The sequence below is a fragment of the Thalia democratica genome, chromosome 8 (genome assembly GCF_965202585.1).
Source record: "Thalia democratica chromosome 8, ktThaDemo2.hap1.1, whole genome shotgun sequence".
NCBI classification, from domain to species: domain Eukaryota; kingdom Metazoa; phylum Chordata; class Thaliacea; order Salpida; family Salpidae; genus Thalia; species Thalia democratica.
Genome location: NC_139172.1, coordinates 19,757,845 through 19,768,788, shown reverse-complemented (window position 1 = coordinate 19,768,788; position 10,944 = coordinate 19,757,845).

Below are 10,944 nucleotides of genomic sequence, written 5' to 3'. Positions count from 1 at the left end.
AATTCTTTGTAAAATAGAATGGAAACATTTAAGTATAAAAAATTTTAAATAAAAGACAATACTTTTCACCTAATTTAGTAGTAAACGCTACTAACAAAACAAAACGTTCTTTGATGATTCGTTTTTGCTACGAGTTTCTAATGATAATAATCTAATGTTTTATAAATAAAAGTGCTTAAAACAATATAAAAAGTATTTGCTTTACTTAACTGTCGTACATTTATCTGTTTTAAGCTTATAACATAGTTTTATTGAGTTTTACATGATAGTTTTTAAATACTAAGTCAAGTTCAATAAAACAGGTGTTTGCAAATTGTTGTTATTGTTATATTTAACTAGCTTGTTTCGTTTTAACCTCTTTTAAGAAACATACTAGCAACTTATATTTCTAAAAGTTTGAAAACTAATACAAATCACATAGTTTAATAGAAAAAGGTTTTATAAAGCAATACTAGAACTTTGCGAAAATTGGCTAATCAAAATATAAAAACACTGCTAATATCTAAGACCCGTAAAATAAGTTAAACGAGAAAAAAAGGCTTACTCAAAATGTTTCAATCTTGTTTAAGACAAGAAAAAGTATTAAGCATTACAAAAAATTTTTAACTACATTGTGTAACTTTTAAACTAATTTTTTCAAATCCTAGTAAAATATAAATTAAGTAAAGATAAACAAAAATTTTTTACTTAACTTGAAAAAGCTAAAATGAAAAATAGACTAACTGTTTGAGGATAAGTTTCAAACGAAATTTCCTTTTTCGACTTGTTTAAAAAATATATTACAAAAAAAATGTTAACACAAGGTACTATTATCTATGTTTTTTTGCCTACATTTAGCTAAATCAAATTTTTTTTTTGACATTTATTATATTTTTAGAGACTTAAAAAAGTTTTGAACAAAAGCACCTAGAACTAAATTTGAAAAATATATATTATAGCTGTTTTGAACAGTGTGTTTTGTTAGGTATTTTTAAACACTGCTTTAGGATTTAAAATCCATAGTATTTAAATTTTTTTTTAACAGTGATATTTTTCAATGACTATTGACTAGTGTTTAAAAAAAAATATATAAGTGTTTTGAAGTTTAAATGAAGTTATATGAACTATTTATAAACATAATAGATCTTTTTTAGGTATTATGTAATAACAGTTTTTATAGCACTTGTGACAATTTTTAAGATTTACTTTATTTAACAATAAGTTTATGTTAATAATGCGTTTAATTGCAACAAAATAAAATTTATTTCCTTGAAAAAGTATTCTTTAGTTTAAATAAAAATAGTATATGTATGTCTACAGACTTATGCTGTAAATAACTTAAAGGTCTCTACCTAACAATTGTTTTAAATTTCAAGCTCGAACTACTTTTGTACATAGATTTATCTTCTACTTGAGTACGCATTTAAATACAGATCAAAAAGAAGAAAACAAAAATGTAAAGTAGTTTTGATTATATCATTATAAACAGGTTTCTCACTTATATTGTTTATTGAACGACAAAAAAGAAACTTTTAAAACACTCTTTTGGATTTGACATTAAATTGTATCCAAATAGTGTACGACTCAATAACTAAGAAGTCTTTTTTTGTATACCAGGTACTTGGACCAAGTATTTTGAGGGTTTTTTTGTCACTATATAAACAGTTTGTAAAAAAAATAATGAAATTAAAACTAAAAATCTTCTGTATGTTTGTATCCCTAAGTGCTTGCTAGAGAATAAGATCCAAAACTTTATATTATTAAGACTAATATAATTGTCTTAAAACCCTAATGCTTCTCAGGTAACCAGCAATCTTTACAACAATATTCATCTTAAAAAATATATTAAAACTAATGAAATTGTTAAATAGTTCATAAATGTGTTTTTGAACATATTTCTAAGTTTATTTTGAGTCCCTTAAGTTTTCCTTTACTTAATAATCATTCAAATATTTCATTAAAAAAAACATTAATTATTTACTACTAAAACAAAACAACTTTAAATATGCAATATTTGTAATGATTTTTTTATTTTTGAAGAAGACATCAAAAATGAAGATGAAATTGCTGATGTTTATACTAATAATTATAAAGTTTCTCGAAACATTCTTCCAAACTGCAACCTTAAGATAGTCCTCAATGAGTATGCTAGTTGGGTTCTAACAACTTTTGCCAAATCTAGATTGTAGCAATTACTACTATACTCTTATTACACTTAGTAAGTTTACTTATAATGAATTAATATTTCTTTCTTTTTGGATATATTTACAAAGTCTTTGATATATAAGCTTCAAAAACATTGACTAAGCTATTAACTAAAACTACTGTAAGAGTAAAAAAATTAAAACAACGTTAGTCGATTTTTTTCTTATAAGAGTTTATTATAGCAAGCAGTTTACGTGTACTTTTCTTTTGTGTTTGTTGGTTTAACTTTTCAAAGTTAAATTTATAAGTATAAATATATATTTGCTGTTGTACAAATCAAAAAGGCTGAAGTAGATAAAAGACTTACTCTTTTTCTACAAGCACATAGAACTTAACTTTAAAGATTTTAATTATCTTTTGAGCTTTAAACAGTTAAATAAATTGAGTTTATAAATTTCAGAAAAAAGAAAGTTCTAATATTTATTTCCGAATTTAAGTTATTTTGATCTAAATATCTTACTTTGGTTTTTTAATGTATACACATTATTATAACTGTACAGTACAAGTTTTAACGTTAAGAGATTTGTATTTTATTTCTTTCTTTATTTTTTAGATCAAAACAGTAAAAGTAAAAAAGTAGTCTTGTAGCTTAATAACTAAAAAGTTTTTGTTACTTCCAGGTGCTTTGAACATATTTTTGTGCTTCGATTTCTTTCTCGGGTTCAATAAACTTATTTAATGATATGAACGAGTTCAGAAGGCAAAATTGTTCATAACATAATTTAAAAATTCTGCTGTTAACAATTATGAAAAGTTACAATCAAAATTTTTTGAAAGGAATTATCAGTAGCATGTTATACTAATATTACAGATATGCTTTTAAAAGTATGTGTGTACTTTAAAGAATATTAAATTTCTTTTTACCTTCATTTTAAAAACTTATTTTATAATACTGTTTTAAAATAAAATATATTCACATTTCAATTAAAGGGGTTGTAAATGTAATGCAATGTTCGTTGTTTTCTAAAATGTATAAATTTTTGTTAGGTTTTTTTTTTTTTATGTGTTATAATTACGACATAAGTAAATGTAATACCACTGTTTGTCATTTTTCATAAAATTTTGAGGAATCTACTCTTTTGTTATTATTTTTTTAATACATTTTTTTATTATTCACTTGCTTTCATTGAAAATAAAAAACCTCAAATAAAAAGTGTTTTTTTTCTAGTTACTTATTGAGAGGGTAAAACGTTGTATAAAATTCAAAAACTTTTGCGATTCGTAGAGTAAATCACTAGAATTAATATTTTGAAATACTAATAAGTTTCAAGTAAGGAGATGAGTTTAAAAAACCCTAGTCTAGATTTAAATTAAGTTAAATACTCAATAGAAAATAACAATAAAAAACGATTATCTAAGTCTATAATAATTTTTTCATGTTTTTGTATAACTACTAGCATACAAACTTATAATATAAACTGGTAAATTAAATTTAATTATTTCGTTGTAGTTCAAGAAAACAATTAAAACTAAGCTACAATAAAAAATAAGAGCTTGTATGTAAACCTTAGTGATTGTTGACTGAATTATACCGAAATATAAAAACATTAATTTATAAAAACACTTGAATTAAGATAATAACACTTTTTTGTTTATATATAATTTTCAACTGTCTAATTAAGTTTTAATAGATTTTTTTAATCATCATATCACAATTGGTTATAGCTGTAGTACTTTGTATAAAGATCTCTTAAATATTTACAATTTTATTACTTTTTCAGACCGAAAAAAAAACACAGCTTTCTAAGTTTATTTGGTGTTAATACATAAGAAACTTTTGTTAAACAAAAACAAACTACTTAGCATGATAAAATGAACAATATTTTAAAAGTGTAGCTGTAAATCAAAACATTAATATCCGATTTTAAAAAAAGTAAATAGTATATAATAAACGTTAAATGAAAGTATTTTCTAAACTTTTTATTATCTTTATTTTTAATCAAAGCAATTATTTTCTAATCATTATAATTAAACACTATATACATACATACACAACTAAAAATATGTTCAATAACGTAATAATAAAATAAAAACGTTTACAGATGTATGTATTGTAATGTGCCTTAGATAATTAAAAGTAAAGGTAATTATTTTTTAAGTGTATAAAATTAAGAGTCGTAAGAAAAGTATTTATAGAAAACTATCTCACCGTGTACAAAATGCATTATAAATTAGGTAATATATTGTAAATAAAACAAATATAAGTACTGTATTATTAAGATATAATTTTACACAACATAATGATAATATGACATTTAAGACTATAGTTTTTACTAAAATTTTGTTTTTATGTTTCTGTTATATTTTACTTAGGTTCAGAATAAAGGTTAACTTGTACTCGTAAAGTGCTTGACATACACAAGTAAATAATTGTTTCTTTCGTCAATTCTTAGAAACTTTTGATAAAAACTAATAATGAAGTGTTTATAAAGTTAATTTACAATAAACATTAATTTTGTTTCTTAGAAAAAAAAGAGAGTTATTACTTAAAAATTATTTTTGTTATCAAAGTGGAGTTTAGCTTACGATAGCAAGCATATCTATAAAGCTTTAAATTCCTTTGTTAACAAAAGTTTTAATAACTTTTTTCTTTGTTGTGTTAGTAGATTATGTGTTAAGTTTTGTAAGATACTTAGACTTTCAGATTAGTAAAATATTGTTTTTCGCTTTCTTTTAGATTTCCTTTAAACTGATAATTGTTAAGTTGTCTAAAATAACGACTAAGATGTATTATGAATGATTTTGTAAAGGTGTGAATTTTTCATTTATTTTATAGTAACAAGAAAAACAAAAGCAATATTGAAATTATGAAAACTACTTCAACTATCTTACAAAATCTTGTTTTTTTATTAATAACTAAAACAAAAAAAAGTTTGTAAATTACTTTAAACGTACAAAATACTAAACCTAACAAATATTCACCGATAATTAGTGATTACTTCGAAAAATTTTTAATTAAAATATTATCATTTAAGAAATAAAGCACATCAAATACTGTATCAACTTGAAGAACAAATAAAACTATATTAAGCAAAACAAATAAAAGTTTTATTAGTCAAATAAATTGAATGAAAAAATTTTAAACAACAATTTCAGTTATATAAACTTTGAAAAATATATAGCTTTCAACTCAATTGAGTGAGAACATATTTTTGAATTATATATAGTAAAAGAAAACAAATATTTTCTAGAGTTAGATGACAAAAATATGCAATCAAATACTTGCAAAAATTTAAAAGTAAATAGTTGTTACATTTTTTAATTAAGTTTGTTTATAAATTAACAAAACAAAAATTACTTAGTTTAAGCTTGAAATTAACTAAAGCTAAAAATATACATCCTTGAAAAGTAGTTATCAGATATGGCATTACTTATCAGTATTAAACTTTTTTTTAATTATTGATATACTTTGTTTGTTGAAGTATATTAAATAGTATTCCAACAAAAATTTTTACTTAAAGTATAACTTTGACGTATCTAAAAAAAAACTTATAAATAAAAAAAGCTTTGTTACATTAAAAAACCGATAGCTAATTAAAACAATTTTAATAAAAGTCATTAAAAGTCTTAATAAGTATTTTAGAAAATAAAGAGAGTAATAATAAACTAAACTTATAACAAAGAAACTATGTAATAATTTCTTGAAGTAATTTTTAATAACAGTAGTTTCGAAAGCAAGTATTCGTTCGTAAAGTAACCATATTTTTTATGAGGCGTATAGCTGCACATTTGAGTTGTTTATAAACAAATCAATCTGTTTATTAACTTTTAATTTCCAAAATAAAACAAACTCTTCTGAACTTAAAGTAAGTATAAGTTTTAATTTTAGCTAAATTTAGAGTTTTTAAGTAACTACTTTAGAATTTCAAGAAGCTTTGAGTTTTCATTGTACTAATTAAGTTAGTTGTTTTTTATAAATTTTTATAGTTTGTTGTCTTATTTATACTAAATTAAACCAAAGAAAACTTTACTAATATATAGATTTTTTATAAACTAACAAATTATCAATTGATTACTAAAACAACAAAAATGTTTTTTACTCGTTAAACAAAATTCGTATGAAACGATATTGTCTTTATTAAACCTTATTTTTATAAAAACAATTAAAAACCTATCAAATAGTAAAACTTGTTATACAAAAGCAATTAATAAAGAGTTAATGTTTATAAGAAATAGTAGATGATGATTTATTAGCAAACAAAAGCTTGAAATCTTCTATGGGTTTACAAGAAGAAAGTAATTTTATTGATTGGTGTTGTTACATCAAAAAGTTTATGTGCTTAATGTTTTGTACAAAAAAAAAAGTAATTTTATACTTGTTTTCATTAACAAACTTTAATCAGTTCTTACTTAATTGGTTGGTTTTAGTTGTACTAATGTGCATTTACTTATTATATATTGATTTTAAAAAGTAAAGAGATATATATTCTTTACTAACGTTTGCTTTTACTAGCCTAAACAAATTTAGGTCATTTGTTTAGCTCAGCTTTTTAGATAGATTACGTTAATACAAAGATAGTTATAATACTTTGTTTTTCTGTATAAATTACTTGTTTTTTATCATAAAGATAAATTACTTGGCTTAGTTTGTTTAGTTATAACATCTATTTTATTTTCTGATAAGTTTATAAATAATTTTTATTTAAGCTTATAATTAAAAAGAATTAAACATTTTCTAGTACATACAAACTATTGTCACTTATAGATTATTTTAATTAACATTAAGATTTTTAAAACAATGGTTTAAAAAAAAACAAATTTTATTTTTCAATAATAGATTTTTATCATTGATGGATAGCGTTAAAAGCATAAATTATTTTAAACCTATCTGTACCAATCTATCTTAAAAAAAATGAACAAGTAATAATTTTTTTAATAGATTTTTTCGCTAACTTATCACCTTAAGATAAAAATAATTTACAAATACAAATTTACAAATACAAAAAAGACTTGTCAGAAACTTAAAGTTTAAGTAGTAAATGCTTTTATGTAGTCCAAATTTAAAACGAAACAACAAAATAAAATAAAATATTTTCAAAGACTTTAAACTGTTATGTTTTACACTTTATTCAAATTGATACATACATCTTTTTTTTTGTTTTTGAAATTAGTGGTCGAGTAAGTACTTAAAATTAGAACATGCTTTCTGATTTAGTGTTTTGCCAGCAAGATAAATTAATTCGGATAGTTTTTAGTCACAATTTTTTTAGAAACTACTGTCAGCCCAATTTGAAGTTTTTAGATTATTACTATGACATTGCTTTTTGAAAATACAATTATTATCAATTTTATTATTTGTACTCTTTTCCAATTGCAGACATTATTGGTATTTAGCGTTGTGAATTAAATCTTATAATTGCCTAAAATTAATCTCGCTGGAGACATATTTCAACTTTTTTTTCATAACTCTGATTAAATTTTAATGAACATTGAGTTTGTGACTTTAATTGCTTATTTAATGAGTTTGTAATGAAAAAACTCTAAACGTTGTGTAACTAACGTTAGAGTTTAGTGAGCTCAAGTTAATTACTTAAATAAGTTTAAAACCTTAAAATTTTTTTGAATTAATTGATTTCTATCAACATTAAAATTTAAAGCTTTAAATTAAAAAAATGTTTAGCTATTAAAAGATGTTTTATAAATTAAGCTTGTATCAAAAAATATCTTTTTTACAACGAATAGTTTTACTTTGGTGGTTACATATTTAAATACATTATAAAATAAAAGTCTAACTTATCTAAAATAAAAATAATAGGATTTTTGTAGCTTAATTAATTTACAAAACTTCAGCAGTGAAGCGACACTTTTGAAAAGTTGCAGTACAGTTGTACGTTTTTAATAAAGTCTACTAAAAGTTAAATAAACAAAATTATTAAAAAATTTGAAGATTTTTAATCCTGAAGTTATAGTAAGGAAACACTAGTTTTTCAACAAGCTCAAAGCCTTGTATAATTAGCCACCAATCGACAAATAGTTAGAACAAAACTATATTTTCGACTGAACAAACGTCATCCATTAGGACAAAAAACATTAGTGCGAGCTTAAATTTTAGAAATTATGAATACTTTTAAAGCTAATAGTTAAAAAGTGTAACACTTTAACTAGTTTCAATACATTAGTTTAAATTTTTTTAATTTTTAGAACTTTTTTTGAAGATTTTTGTCTAAACTAAAAACACTCGCAAACCTAATAATTGAGTTTATTTTAAACAAGCAACTTAGAAGATAAGCATATAATTTTTAATTATTCACCATCAATATAAAATAATAATCATTAAATTTTGTTTAATCTAACTTTTAAGTAAGTAAATGTTACTACATCGAGAGTCTTAAAGTTAAGTTTTAGAACTGTTTTACAAAGTATACTTTGTTTGTTATTACTATAGCTAGTATTGAACTGAAAATACATAAAAAAAATTGTTTTGTAAACGTTTGCTTAGATCAAAAAAAACAAGTAAAATTGTGTTTAAATTCAGGCTGTTTAATTATTTATGGCAAAGCTTAAACATTTAAAAGATTTTTATTAAAGTTTGTGTCTAATGTTTTAACTTTAATGTATTTTAAACTGTTTTCAAGGTTAACGTTTGTGACCAAAAAATATAACTGATAAATTCAAGATACTAAAAAAAAAAGTATATATAATCAAATTAATTATTAAAATGAAGTAAGCTTGCCTGTGCTAAGTAAGTTTATTTACAAAAAAGCATTATAAAATCACTCATCTACTATATTACAGTTTTTAATAACTAAAAAAAATGCTTATAAATACTTGCATAAATTTATCTGTAATATTAAGCTTTTATAAGGTGACTTTAATATTTCAGAGAAGTTTAATCGATTTATTTTTAGCTTAAAACTCATCAGGGTAAAACTATTAATGTTAAAGAAAATTCATAGTTGATTAGTAATGTCTACTATACAAGTTTAAATTTTTTGATATTTTATCATTTAAATTTCTTAATTGTTTTACCTAAATACGCATAAATTTTTATATCATTGTTTCCTTTTTAAGTTAAAATTAATCTAAAATAGTTACTAGTGATTGTAGTATTATAGTAATGTATTTGTTTTTTTACATGTTTTCTAGTAAAACACTTTTTCAAGTATGGTTCTTATGGAAATACGATCCTTTGAAATTTATAACAAAACTATGTACTTATTTTTGTCCAGTATTAAACTATATTTAGTGATATTTCTATACTACAGTCTTTACCGTAAAGTATTTTAAGGGGTTTACAGACTAAACGATAAAAAAAAAACGTTTTCATATGTTTTAATTGTAATTATATCAAACAAAAATATTATAAATATACAATCAAAATTTTAAGTATTTAAAAAAAAAGTTATTTAAAAGTTTTATGTTATAATTACGTTTAGTTTTAGAAATTTATACTAACTATTTTTTTGGAGTTAAAAAAAAATAGTAAAAATTACCAACTAAACCCATGTTTAAATTAAAGTGACAAAATTTAACAAATTATAAAACGCTTTAGAAGAATTTTAAATTATTTTTTTTTAATCAGGAGTTTGTTTGCCTTTACAAAAAAATATTCCTACTCTCTGTACGAAATTTTTTTTTATGTTTTTTTCTTCTGTGAGATAAACAAAAAAACATTACAATCACCACCAGTTGGCGTTGTTGTGTTGATCGCTCGTATTTGCATGAGAAAAAGTTTTTTTCGTAAACGGTGTGATGTCATTGTATGCACTCAGCATTCGTAGAAGTCTTCGCAAAGTTAAGCGAGTTAACTTAGAGTACTACTAAACAAAACTGTGGAATGAAAAATAATGTATATATGTTTTTTTTTTACATTTTAAAATTAAGTTAAAGGAAAAGCATAGTTGGAATTTTTTTAAACATCATTTTTTATTTTTGTCTGTTGTAACTTTCGATTAAAATTTTGTTTTCTAACTGTTCAAACATAAAAAAAAATTACCAGGAAGATTTCTTTTTTAAGTTGGCAAAGCTTTGTATAGTGTACTACAAAAACATTTATCAACAATTAGTACGTGGTAAGACATAAAGCAAACAGATTTGACTTATTTATAGTTTAGTTAGTATTTGAAAAACATTTCATATGTACTATGTTTTTTAGTTTAAAAACTTGCTTTTAGTTCTTAAATGTTTTCGTTATATGATTTTTAATATTGATATTATTTTTTACGCATTCTCTTAACGCGATGTACGTTACACCGATTATAATGTTTTAGTATTCTGACAAAAAATTTAAAACTAAAAGTATAAGAAATTCTACGTTTGTCGCTAAATCTGAGTACATTTTTTTATCAACAATTTTTGAACATAACTATTTGTACTAAATATCTTAAAACTTAAAGTTTATATAAAATGTATGTTAAATTTTCTTGATATTCAAATACTAAAATGTTAAGCAACGTTTGTGCTACGGTGAAAATCATTGTTTGTGTTCAATTGTTTTTGAGACAGCATTCAACATGTGGTCAGTAGAAAAAAATGCTCTAATACACAATGTTAAAAACTCTGTATTAACAAAAACAACAGTGGTTTAGTGACACAACGTTTTTTTCAATTCAAGTTATCTTTTTCAAAGTAAGTTTTACGAACAACAAAACATTTGATTTCATAAAATTATTGTTTAAATAAAATATGCGTTAAAAGTTATCGCTTCTATCAGGTAACTTTTATAAATGTTCTATTGACTATAAAAAACAAGTTTTTAGTTATGAACTATTTTTAACGTAAAAAAACTTGCTTTTTATAAAAATATTTTAAACTATGCTG